The sequence below is a fragment of the Pseudophryne corroboree genome, chromosome 2 (genome assembly GCF_028390025.1).
Source record: "Pseudophryne corroboree isolate aPseCor3 chromosome 2, aPseCor3.hap2, whole genome shotgun sequence".
NCBI classification, from domain to species: domain Eukaryota; kingdom Metazoa; phylum Chordata; class Amphibia; order Anura; family Myobatrachidae; genus Pseudophryne; species Pseudophryne corroboree.
In genome coordinates, this window is record NC_086445.1 from 724931468 (window position 1) to 724944586 (window position 13119).

Below are 13119 nucleotides of genomic sequence, written 5' to 3' on the forward strand. Positions count from 1 at the left end.
CAATATATCTCCAAAACAAGCCAGTATTGAAGAACCTGTCTGTGTCTCAATAAATTCAAACCAAAGGAAAGATATTTCAATGTACCAGTAAAAGCAGAATTCCCACTGTTGAATATTTAGAGAGTATCTCCAATTTATATCCCAGAGGAAGTAGACATAATAACATGTACAGGCCAAATTCATATACTGGATAGAAACACAAATGCATCAAATTCCAAAGCATGCATATTATTATTATATCGGCACAAGTAACCTCCCTGGGATTAGATGTAGCATACAGGGAAGACTGTGTAGGGAATGTCCCTGTAGTTACTGATCCCTACTATTCTTTGTTGAGATTTTGTATTAAAGTACCACTGGTTTGTTCCTTAGATAGTACAGAGTGCTGTTAAGAAGAAAGTGCTGGTTTGTTTATATTCACATTAGCATGATTTGCATACTTTACCCTGATAAAGCTGATTATCTTTACAGGAATGAAAGCTATACCTTAAACACACCTTAAATACACTTTAAACCTTTACAGTAATGCAATGCAATGATATTACACTTTAAACCTTATGCAGCAATGCAGTGTGATGCTATTACACTTTAAACCTTAGCAGCAATGCAGTGTGATGCTATTACACTTTAAACCTTAGCAGCAATGCAGTGTGATGCTATTACACTTTAAACCTTAGCAGGGCAATGAGCACACAACACCAATTGTGATTAACCGCTGGGTTCCGACACCACAGTGGATTATTTCTGAAAGGGGGTTTATAATACAAACTATACACTACAATACATGCAATATATATAACAGAATAATGGCTACAGTCAATGTACATACGTGAGAATATTCGCATGCGCTTCCTGGTCCAGTCCTCCGTAATCAAATAGATAACATTGTGAGTCTTGTGGCTGGCCGGCCTGCAGCAGGCTTTATTTATACAAGTCTTCCAAAAGCAATACAATGGATACTGTTCCCTTTGTCCATTGGACACAGGGATGCACTTTTACAGTACAGGAGAGGTCATAGGTTGATTTGAAAAGGTAGGCGATGTCTTTCTCAACTGCTCTTGTGGGTGGTCTCCTCTGGATTCCCGCCGCATACATAATATACAGTAAATACAGTTTATATCTATATTCTGCTTCTGCGCATAACTATCCGCAGGAACATGCGATCTTCCGCAGACCAACACCGGAATGTTTCCCTTAAAATACCCTACAGCTGGATACCAAATACCACCTTATAACCTTAGTCTGTCCCCTCTTATCCTGTAAAGGTGAATCCCTTTGTTCTGCAACCATTTAAACAGCTATAACTTTCTGATGTGGTGCAAGGAGACAATGTGTACATTGTGCACTATTTGGATTAAATATGTAATGTGTTCTGATGGCCCTCCATGCGTACACAAACTCTGCCGTAAATACCCATACCATGCGCCGATGCGCAGGACCGCGGGAGCGACCATACGCAAAGTGCGTACATGTGCACGCACTGCAGAACAAGTGCACGCGCAGTGGGCATGTGTGTGCAGTTTATACGTGCTGTGTGTTCTGCAATATTTTTCGACTTTGACAGTCCGCCCTTTGTCAGTCACCAATAACTGCCACTATCTAATCACTAAACATAAAAATATCAAAATAATATCTACAGACGATTGGATGGTCGGAGGAGAGTTGTAGGCGGGAAATGTAGGACCTAGTGGGATAGTAAAAAGCATGTATGTATGAATCCATGTCTTAGGGGCATGTATCATCGTGCCGTATATGTTTTAGATAAGCTTCAAGGTATTGCGAAGTATACATTAAATCCTTCTTATCCCGTATTAAGGGTCTGTAAGTGGGCCGACAAACACTACCGAGCTCTTTTCGGCTTCTTGTTCCAACAAATGGGGTACACATTTAGTTGATGATACATGGAGGGGGAACATATGTGAGTGCTAGTATATGTGGATATCACCTGTCGACTATGTGTGTCATTAACTGGAGGTTTTAGAGATGAAGATAAGACACATATCTAAAATACATTCACATAACATTTTCATAAACATTCTTGGGTAGGGCTGATGTCTTTTCCAGATGGGTGTTTCTGGGCAGAGGGGGAGACAAAGGAAAAACGGATGAAAGAAACAGGCCATGGAATTCATTTGCAATCCTTATCATAACACTGTCTCTATGGATGGGTCGTAAATTAAATCTGCTGCTATAACAATGCCCTCGCTCCTTAAACTCATCAAATTTGTACCGTGCTTGCGCCGCGTCAGAATTCGAACACACCTAAATATCAAGCCAATAATTATGACAACTCCCAGGATACAAAGGAGAAACTTTCCTACACTCATAATAACATTTTGAGCCCACTCTCCTAATCCTGAGAACCAATTTCGTGGGTTCAACCATGATACCCAGCCGGTCAGCTCATTACCCACAGCGGTTAGGGTAAGGTTGTGTCTCCTCCGGAACTCCCACTTCAACTGCAATATATCATCCATCTTTTGATCGATAATCTCTGTGGGGTCATCAGTACAGTTTGTAATATACGTACAGCACTTCACACCATACTGAGTTGCCAAAGTGACACAGTACCCACCCGTCACTGCTGTGATATAATTAAGGACCATCCTGTGCTGGATCAGTTCCGTCTTGTAAGCTTGTAACTCCCTTCCCCTATACCTGAAGGTGTCGTCATACATCTCAGTGATATTATCTATCAAGTTCGCTAGCGCATGGATATACCTATAATTTATAATTCCTCTGGCAGTACGGGTGATGTCTAATGCAAGAAGGAATTGAATCCCAGTGGATTCGTGGATCAAATCAGAGGCTACGTGCTCTGTCCTCTCTATGAGGTGTCTCTTGACGATGTGTTCATAGTGAGTATGAGTATAAGGAGCCTGAGCACTGCGGTGAACATCTTTCATCTTATCATGGGTTATGGTCATGACCTCTGGCAACACTCTTCCAACATAACACAATCCCTCTGAGTTTGGGGCAAGCCACTTATACGCCTTCCTCCCACATATGAAATAGGCATCATCGGGGAGAACATAGGGGACAGAATATGACATTACCATATTACAAACTTTCCAAGTGAAAAACCCCATCCCTAGTTCTCCCATCTGCTCAGTACAAGTATCAGGCTGTATGATATGAGCACAGTACCCTGGTGATACTTCTCCAACCCACATGGTCTTGCTTCCTCGAGTATACCTATACCAAAAATACCTTCCACTGTTGGCTATTTGGCGTACAAGTTCAGAGTCTATGGGTATCCTATCAGCTCTGTGCAAAAAGGCCATTGTCTGGTTATTCCACGTCACTTCCCAATTGTTTTCGGTAATTGGAAATATTGAAACATAATAAGGATCTATCTACATGATACTGGTGGAGCTTCAAACTAGGGGGCCTAGAAATATTGAATTTCTTGTCCACCGGTCTCCCACCCCGTAATTCGAGTACCTTATCTATTGCTAAAGGGTACGGTACTAATCCTGACTTGCTCTGACCTTGAGGTACTTGTGAGCACACCCAGCATTCTGTCTGGTTTAAGACCTTACCCACTAGTGAGTGGTAATCACTCAATGGATGACGGTCCATGTTGATATTAAGGCTGGACTGAAATCTCTGGATGCACCCATCCTCGACTATGTTCTCACAATTCCTACAAATGCAATTTTCCACAGCCAATAACCCTTCACAGTGCCTCCGAGCTCCCTGACTACCAGATCGCTTTCTGATACTCGCCTTTGCTCGAGTGATGTGTTGCTCTTGATATTCTACAAATCCATCCCCGCCATCAGAACCCATTCCAGATCCTTTCTCGACCTCTCTGGGACTCTCACCGAAACAGACTGTCCTGGTCAACAACAGGATTAACAGGAAAACCCGGAACGCAGTCTCTTGGGGTAAGTCCATCTTGTTAAGGGAAAAGAAGGGAAATAAGAAGGGGGGAGAAAGAGAGGAAGAGAATGAGGGTAGTGGGGAATGGAGAAAAAAAAACTGGTGCGACAACCGCCTCTGGTCTTCTTGTTCTCCGTGCTCAGGTGCCATCTCAACAGTAATGCCTCTCAACCTTCCCAGAACAGACGCTCCAGTGATACGATGTTCTCTATACTCTGCTCTTTGTCACGGGTTCTCTCTGGGTCAGTGACCTTTCTGTAGGGAACATAAATCTTGCATTTCAATGTGTTTAACTGTTGTGTATTATCAGTTGTGTGAAGTGAACCATCTTTGGAAAGTGAAAAGAGAGGGGAAATAATAAAAAAGAAAATTTGTCAGATTTGCGTTCACCATCAGGCTGTCACACCATCATGTATATCGGTATCTATGCACAGTCTCCCTTCACCAGTATTCCCATTCTCCACCCTTTGTGCATGGCCAGGCACACTGATACTGGTGTCCCTATGCTGGTGAGATATACTGGGTTTGGGCAGAACTCTGAAAAGACCGAGTAGGCATGTGACGTTTGAACTGTAATCCTGTCAGTGAACGTAAGAAATGAAGAGGAAACTTTGAAGACAAATCACAGGGTTTAGTAACAGGTAAGTTTGTAAAGGCAAAGAAGATTTTACAAAGTTTGACATCTGGATTGGGCACTACGGGGAATGATTCCCTAATCGGTCTGTTCCCCTTAAAAAAAATTCTATGTGTGTTATATCTCTACTGGGACTATCCCAGCCATCAATCCAGTGTCTTGTCCATTCTAAGTTCATAGGGAACCCGGTATCTTTGAGATAATTTCCTCTACCTGTGATGGACATGCATATAAAACAGTGAAAATGCAACATTAGTCTTCGTGGGTATCTAACATATTTTGTGCTTCCTTGGTGGGAGCGCTTTACCATCTCTAACAAAACTCCTGTTAAGTTATTTAGAGGTCACTTCTGCTAGAGAGAGAAGCAGAAGTTTAGAGGCCTCCTCCTAACCCCAGTAAGTTCTGTCAAAAGGGTAAAGTTGCATTTATTCTGTTCTTCCCATTAACCGAATCTGTGTTTTTCTATACTGTATCGTGATTCCTTACTATATGTCCCTTGATCCCGTCTATGTGTTTAATAACGTGGCTTGTTTTCTCTGGCTAGGGGTCTATATTATCTATGTGTTCTACTACTCCTACAATCCCTGGCAAAATGCCCTTCCTTCCTACAAGTGTAGCATATCCTAGGTCCTTTCTTACTATCCGTGTTTTGGGGTTTAGGTTGATGAGACTTTGGTGTAAGGGCCTGTATTCTTTCAATCCTCAGCCTCTCCTCTTGCAGTTTCCTACGCCTAGCAATATTCCTATGGTGTTCAATTGCGCACTCTCTAAGGCAAGCTACTGTGACCCCTCTCCAACCAGGCAAAGAGGTTTGTACTCTGTCCCTCACTGTCTAATCGAGTCCGTCCATCAGCACAGAGACAGCCACCTCTCTGTAATTTTCATCGTTCCCTGCATCCGATACCCCTATGTATCTATCCATTATTTGCAGGGCCCGATGGAAATATTCAGATGCCATTTCATTTTCCCTCTGCTTTATGGAGAAAATTCTTCTCCACTTAACAGTTGTGGGGAAATACAACTCTAGTTGCCTGATAATTTGCTCTAAGTTCTCCTGATTGAGTTTGTCAGTCATCCGACTATCCGACTCTAATCTACAATCAGTGGTACATTTTGGGTGTCAATATTAGGGGGTAGGAACGCTTTCAAAACTATCCGCCAGTGTGTTTTTGTCGGTTTATACGCATTACCCAGATCTATGATAAATTTCTGACATCTGGCTAAATGCTTCCGAGGGTCGGGGAATTCTGAAATGATTGATCGCAGCTCATCTCTGGGCCACGGGTAATACATTGCATTATTCCTGGTGAGGACTACTTCCTGACTATCGGTTCACCCATTGGGAGTTACTATTTCCAAGACAGGGTGTAATCCTACCGTTCCGTTCCTAATCTGTTTACTGTGTGGTGTTGTTTCTGTGCAATGAACTGTCTCATACTTACCGGTAGCTGTGACCTCACCAGTTCTTTCATTGGGGAATACTGTTACTGCTCTACCTGGTTGGACAGGTCCCACCTGAGTTTCCTGCAAAATGACTGCTTGGAGGAGAGCTGGAATTTGGCTGGATCCTTCATCTTCTTGTGACCTATAACCTTGAAAAGACTTCAAAACAGGATACATCTTGCAAAAATTAGGGTTAATACATTGTTTTTGCATACTACTATCATTTACGGATATAATATTGACTGTAGCCATCTCTTCCCCTTCGACCTGTGTGGACACTGGTGTGTTTGTGTTCTCATTCCCGCTAGGTCTTGAACCTGTTTTGCGAATTTGTTCTCTTTGCATATCCCCCTCCTGTTGCCATAATTTTAAACAATCATTATGTCTAATCCTTTGTTTTCTGGATTTAAGAAGACATGTTCTACTGCTTACATTCTGCAGTACCTCTGGTTCAAAGCTGCCCACGCTAGGGAATGGTTCCCTATCATTGTAAGTCATACATATCCACTCATTGCATGAACCTTCTGTGTTTGAACCATATTTTTCACACATGATTAACCTTGCGGAGCCTTTTGGCCACGATTCTGCCTGAACCCTATCTAAACGTCTCTTACTTGAGCAACTGGCTCCCATATTTGTGGGTCTCTTCTAATACCTTTTAAAAAATTCCCACAAACACCAAAATACTCAATATAAGTAGACAGTGGAGGTATACCTGAGCGCCTTCCACTCGATCGCGCCCACGCTGGCCAGTACTACCATACACTGTTGATAGCGAAGGCAATGTACCCAGCTTAGGGATCCTATCAGACCTTACACCGTAATTTCTTTTGGTGGAAGTTCTGTTTGGAATATTTTCCTGAGAGAGGCAGTGAAAATTTCCTTTTCGGTTTCTTTCACTGGAATTGTTTGTAGGGTGAAAAACAGAGAAATTAGATAACTATTTTTCACCCTTTCCAGTGAAACCCACCAGGGAGATTTCCCGAAGTTATCAAAGAAAAACCCCTTTGTCTATGTAATCACGTCTGCGTATGCTCTTCCACAGATGATACAATAATATCACATTGCTCTGTGCAGAACAAACGGACGTGTGATGCAATAGCACAGCCTATAGATACTAGTTATCTATATGCCCTACGATTGTTGTAGACCACTTAGTACCACTTAGTAGACCACCTCAGAGTTGTATGGGATACCACTCAGTCCACTAAGACCACTTTAGTCCACTCTTTATAACGTAGGGTTGCGAACCCTACGCCACCGGATCTCTACTAACCCAGTGTGCACACTTAGACCACTTTAGTCCACCTTGTTCACTTAGTTCTTGGGTTCAGTATCCACTCACTCCTGCACTCGCTCACTCAAATGTACTTTATTTTTCTGTACAGAAAATTATCATTCAGACAAGCAGCTTTACTCCCAGAGGCAATACAGTAAATAAGGGTTTTATACTAAACTTTGGAAGCTGGGCAATCTTGTGTTATTGTAGCGTGGCTACTGTCTCCCCTTTAAACTAAACGAACTACTGTGTAATTTGTACTTAGCGACCATATTCTTACGCAATTTGCGTAAACATGCGACCGTGCTTACTCCGCTTGTGCAGTTCCGTACCTTGTCTGAAACACGTGTACAAAACCGTACGTCCGCAATAGCACAAATCATACAATTTCTATAAATGTGAGCAATATTAACTATAATTGCTCACTTAACACGCCACACAGTTTCTTTTCTGTATAAACCTTTATAACTAGGCCAGACTGCGTTTGTGTTTTACACTTACTTCCTTTGTTTATATTATGAATCTAGTAATCTGAATGTTATGGCAACAATGTGGGAGAGTATGCACAGAGTATGGGTGTACGCTTTTGTTGTGTACGCATTTGGCGCCAAAAATAAATTCACAGATTTTAAAAATAGCTTACCTTACGAGTTCTTACCAGCATCCCTACAAACCATACAGAGCAGACACCATCTAATCAGCAATTAAGTAGGGTTTTCAGTGTATCCACCGACCAAGAAAAGGATACGTAGGATACCTTCTGTCCACCCTTATGCTGATAGATTATGTCTGCTTGTGACCTGTTAAGCAGTAAACATGTGGAAAATCGGACGATGCCCCCAATGATAAAGCTGATTATCTTTACAGGAATGAAAGCTATACCTTAAACACACCTTAAATACACTTTAAACCTTTACAGTAATGCAATGCAATGATATTACACTTTAAACCTTATGCAGCAATGCAGTGTGATGCTATTACACTTTAAACCTTATGCAGCAATGCAGTGTGATGCTATTACACTTTAAACCTTAGCAGCAATGCAGTGTGATGCTATTACACTTTAAACCTTAGCAGGGCAATGAGCACACGACACCAATTGTGATTAACCGCTGGGTTCCGACACCACAGTGGATTATTTCTTATATTACCAAATACCACCTTATAACCTTAGTCTGTCCCCTCTTATCCTGTAAAGGTGAATCCCTTTGTTCTGCAACCATTTAAATAGCTATAACTTTCTGATGTGGTGCAAGGAGACTATGTGTACATTGTGCACTATTTGGATTAAATATGTAATGTGTTCTGATGGCCCACCATGCGTACACAAACTCTTCCGTAAATACCCATAGCACGCGCCGATGCGCAGGACCGCGGGAGCGACCATACGCAAAGTGCGTATATGTGTACGCACTGCAGAACAAGTGCACGTGCTGTGTGTTCTGCAATATTTTTCGACTTTGACAACCCATAACCGGGTGGTACTTTGTCCTATTAATCCGGAGAAGAGATCTGGTTATATTGAAGGTAGGAAGCAGCTGTAATCCTGTTGCTATCACTGCGTCTGCACGCAGTTGGGCTCCAGTGATGCAGGGGAAGTGATGCAGCTTCCTGGTGTCTCTAATAGCTGGACTTAGCCATGATCGGCTGTTCCGGTCACGTGTGCGCACATTTCGCAGTTAGAGCTTGATCACAGGGCGTCATACAGTTCCTGTCATCGGTTAGTTGTATAGCAGCAGTGCTGGTCATTGATTGATTACCTAATGATGACTGATCGGTGCTAAGTCATTTGAGTATTTGAGGCTGTATTTATTGCAATAGGACAATCCATTGTGATTGACAGCTGTTAGGACAAATCAATAATTTTTAAAACTGCTCAATTGTTTATATGAGTTGAATTTACTCATATTACTATTACTGAGCAGCCTGAAGGTTAAAAAATTAGTTAATTGAGGTAAGTTAAAACAGGAGCAATGAGTTACAGGTATTAACTATATAATATCAATAAAACAAGAGTATAATAGAGTTCATACTTATCGGGCTGGTTGTGAGGCATAAATCTGAAGGAGAATGATGTTATAAATATATAATTGATTATAGTGATACACTATTATAGTGATTAACGTAATTATTATATGCTAGGTTGAGCTATAATAAATATGTTGAATATTGTGTGTACTTGATGTATTAAGTGTATAGGTGAATTAAGTGTACAAGTGTAGTGGTGAATTTGTATATTTATATAATAATACTATGGTATTAGGATAATGATTATCTTAATCAGTGTATTAATTAGTCATTAATATGCTTTATGTGTACGATGGCATTGGTGTACAAGTGTGATATAAATTTGTGTTAGTGTTCTATATTAGTGCTGGTGTTAGTGTTTGCCAAAACCACCCATTCAGATTTTGGTTCTGGATCTGTATTTTTTTTTTTTAAACCCATAAAAACAGCTAAAATCACAGAATTTGGGAGTGTTTTTGTTCCTACAATATTATTAACCTCAATAACATTCATTTCCACTCATTTTCAGTATATTTGTTGGATACAGTGAGTTGTCTGCAGCGCAGGTCAAATGCAATGTTGGTTGGATACAGTGTGGGTCAGATACAACACGGGTTACAGTGCAGGTCCAATACAGTGCGGGTTAGATACACCAATAGTGCACTTACTGTAACAGAGGGTCCACAGTGCGGGGTTGTCAGCGGTGTCTTCAGTGTGGTGGTGCCAGCAGTGTTGGCAGTGCAGGGGTGCCAGTGATGTCCTTAGAGCGGTAGTGCTGGAAGTGCAGGGGTGTCAGTGGTGACCTCAGTGCGGTGGTGTCGGCAGTGCAGGAGTGCCAGCACTGTCCTCAATGCTGTGGTGCCAGCAGTGTCGGCAGTGAAAAGGTGCCAACAGTGTCAGCAGTGCAAGGGTTCCAGCGGTGCTGGCAGTGCGGTGGTGCCGACAGTGTCAGCAGTGTAAGGGTGCCAGCAGTGTCCTCAGTGCAGTGGTGTTGACAGTGTAAGCAGTGCAAGGGTGCTAGCGGTATACACAGTGCATTGGTACCAGCAGTGTCGGCAGTGAAGGGGTGCCACCGGTGTCCTAAGAGCAGTAAAGTCGGTAGTGTAGGGGTGTCAGCAGTGTCCTCAGTGCGGTGTTGCCGACAGTATCAGAAGTGCAATGGTGCCAGCTGTGTCCTCAGTGCGATGGTGCCAACAGTGTCAGCAGTGCAAGGGTGCTAGCGGTATCCTCAGTGCCATAGTATCAGCAAAGCAATGGTGCCAGCGGTGTCCTTAGAATGGTAAAGTCGGAAGTACAGCAGTGTCAGTGGTGTCCTTAATGCAGTGATGCCGGCAGTGTCGGTAGTGCAGGGGTGCCAGCGGTGTCCTTAGAATGGTAAAGTCGGAAGTGCAGCAGTGTCAGTGGTGTCCTTAATGCAGTGATGCCGGCAGTGTGGTAGTGCAGGGGTGTCAGCTGTGTCCTCAGAGCAGTGGTGCCAGCAGTGTCGGTAGTGCAAGGGTGACAGCAGTGTCCTCATTGCATTGGTGATTGCAGCGTCAGCAGTGCAGGGGTGCCAGTGGTGTCCTTAGACCAGTAATGTCGGTAGTGCAGGGGTGTCAGCGGTGTCCTCAGTGTGGTGGTGCTGGTAGAGCAGGGGTGCCAGTGGTGTTCTCAGTGCGGTGGTGCCAACAGTGTCGGTAGTGCAAGGGTGCCAGCTGTGTCCTAAGTGCGGTGGTGTCAGTAGTGCAAGGTTGTCAGCTATGTCCTCAGTGCAGTGGTGCCGGCAGTGTCGGCAGTGCAGGAGTGCCAGTGGTGTCCTCACTGTGGTGGTGCCAGCAGTGTCGGCAGGGCGGGATGCCAGCAGTGCCGTCAATGCGGGAGTGCCATAGGTGTCCACAGTGCAGGAGTGCCAGCAGTGTCCTCAGTACAGGGGTGCCTGCAGTGTTGGCAAAGCTGAAGTGCTGGAGGTGTCCTCAGTGCAGGAGTGACAGCAGTGTCCTCAGTACAGGGGTGCCGGCAGTGTTAGCAGTGTGGGAGTGCCGGAGGTGTCCTCAGAGCAGGGGTGCCAACAGTGTCGGCAGTGTGGGAGTGCTGGAGGTGTGCTCAGTGCAGGGGTGCCAGCAGTATTGGCAGTGTGGAAGGTGTCCTCAGTGCAGGAGTGCCGGCAGTGTACAAGTGCAGGGGTGCGAGCAGTGTGGGGTGTGGCAGTATGGGAGTGTCTTTCTTGAGATACTCAATCACCTATTTATTGATATTCTCACAATATTGATCTATCCGGCCGTCATATAGATGCATTTCTCCACGTCTATTTAGATGCTATATAATCCAAGCATTTTAGATGTCATATGTTTATATATCCAAATTTGACGATGTTTGATAAAAATGATACCAACCTATGGTCATATCACACTGGATGTGCCCAACTTCATCTTATCTTGGAAGCTAAGCACTGTCGGCCCTGGTCAGTGCTTGGATGGGAGACTACCAGGGAATATTAGGGACTGTAGGTTTTTTTATCTTAACATACATTGAGCTTGGTATCTTAGAAATCAATACTAATACCAGCGACTTTATGGGGTATATGCAATTGCGGTCGAATTCCCAAAAAATGTCGAAAAACGGGACATTTTCGCCCCCCCAAAAAAAATCGACAATGCAATTCAGTACTTTTCGTCAAAAAAATGGCCATTCCAAATTCGACTTTTTGAAATTCGACATTTGTCAAATTCGACATTTCTGCAATGGTACAAATGCGGCATTTCGACAAAGGTATATTCAATTGAAGATTGTAAATTCGACAACAGTGCTTTTAGACAGTAAATTCGTAATTTTCAATACGCCACACTTTGCTGGCGGAATCTAATAAAAAAATTTAAAACATGTTTTTTTTTGTGTTTTTTTTTATTGGTAATAGCATATCTATTTATATTAGAAGGAATTAGGTACTTGGTTTGTCTATTTAGGAGGCACAAGTATTATTTACATATTTTTAAATATATATATATATTTTTTAATGGAATGGGGTAAAAATCAGAAAAAAAATGTGTGGGGTCCCCCCTCCTAAGCATAACCAGCCTCGGGCTCTTTGAGCCGGTCCTGGTTGCCAAAATACGGGGAAAAAATGACAGGTGATCCCCCGTATTTTAACAACCAGCACCGGGCTCTGCGCCTGGTCCTGGTGCAAAAAATACGGGGGACAAAAAGAGTAGGGGTCCCCCATATTTTTTGTACCAGTATTTTTTGTTGACAAGGTCTTGACAAAGACTGAACCAGTTGAAACGCGTTGGTGGAGTATGTGAGGATTTTGGAACACCACTGATACCAGTTCTTCCAGACAGTTTAGCGGTGAGATACCCCGGGTTAAACATCTTATGTTACTGTTGTACTGAACTGCATTCCATCTGTTTTGCTGGTCTCCTTTTTGTGGTGAATTACCAAAATTAATTTTTTTAAGTAATTTTACAATAAATTTATATGAATCTTCACACGTCCCTTCGTGTTTATGCTTAATACCGAGCCTAATACGAAGCCAGGAAGTGTATGAAGACGGGATGAGGACCAACTGAAAAAGAAACCGTTATATGGAAGAACGGCGTCTTTTAAAGTAAGCACAAATGTGAGCATTAATTTTAATAAAGAGTGCACGAGATTATCTAAGACACCATCTGTATCGGGTGAAAGACACTGCACGTTCAGAGACTATAAAGAAACCTTTATATGTTTTTCTGGGATACTTTGAAGTAAGCACACATGTGAGGAGCTTGCTTTTTCCCCAAAACACCAGGGTGAACCTTTACAGATAGAAACACACTCGTAAAGCCACCACGGTATAAGGAATCCTGGAAGAAGTCACCTCTTTATTACCCACTGACTCTGGGAATTTAAACTGACC

General features: G+C 42.9%; 1 pseudogene; it reads left to right on the forward strand.

The window, feature by feature from the left end:
- The first annotated feature begins 11618 nt into the window (after positions 1-11618).
- Positions 11619-11737, forward strand: LOC135052443 (5S ribosomal RNA; annotated as a pseudogene).
- Positions 11738-13119: the final 1382 nt, after the last annotated feature.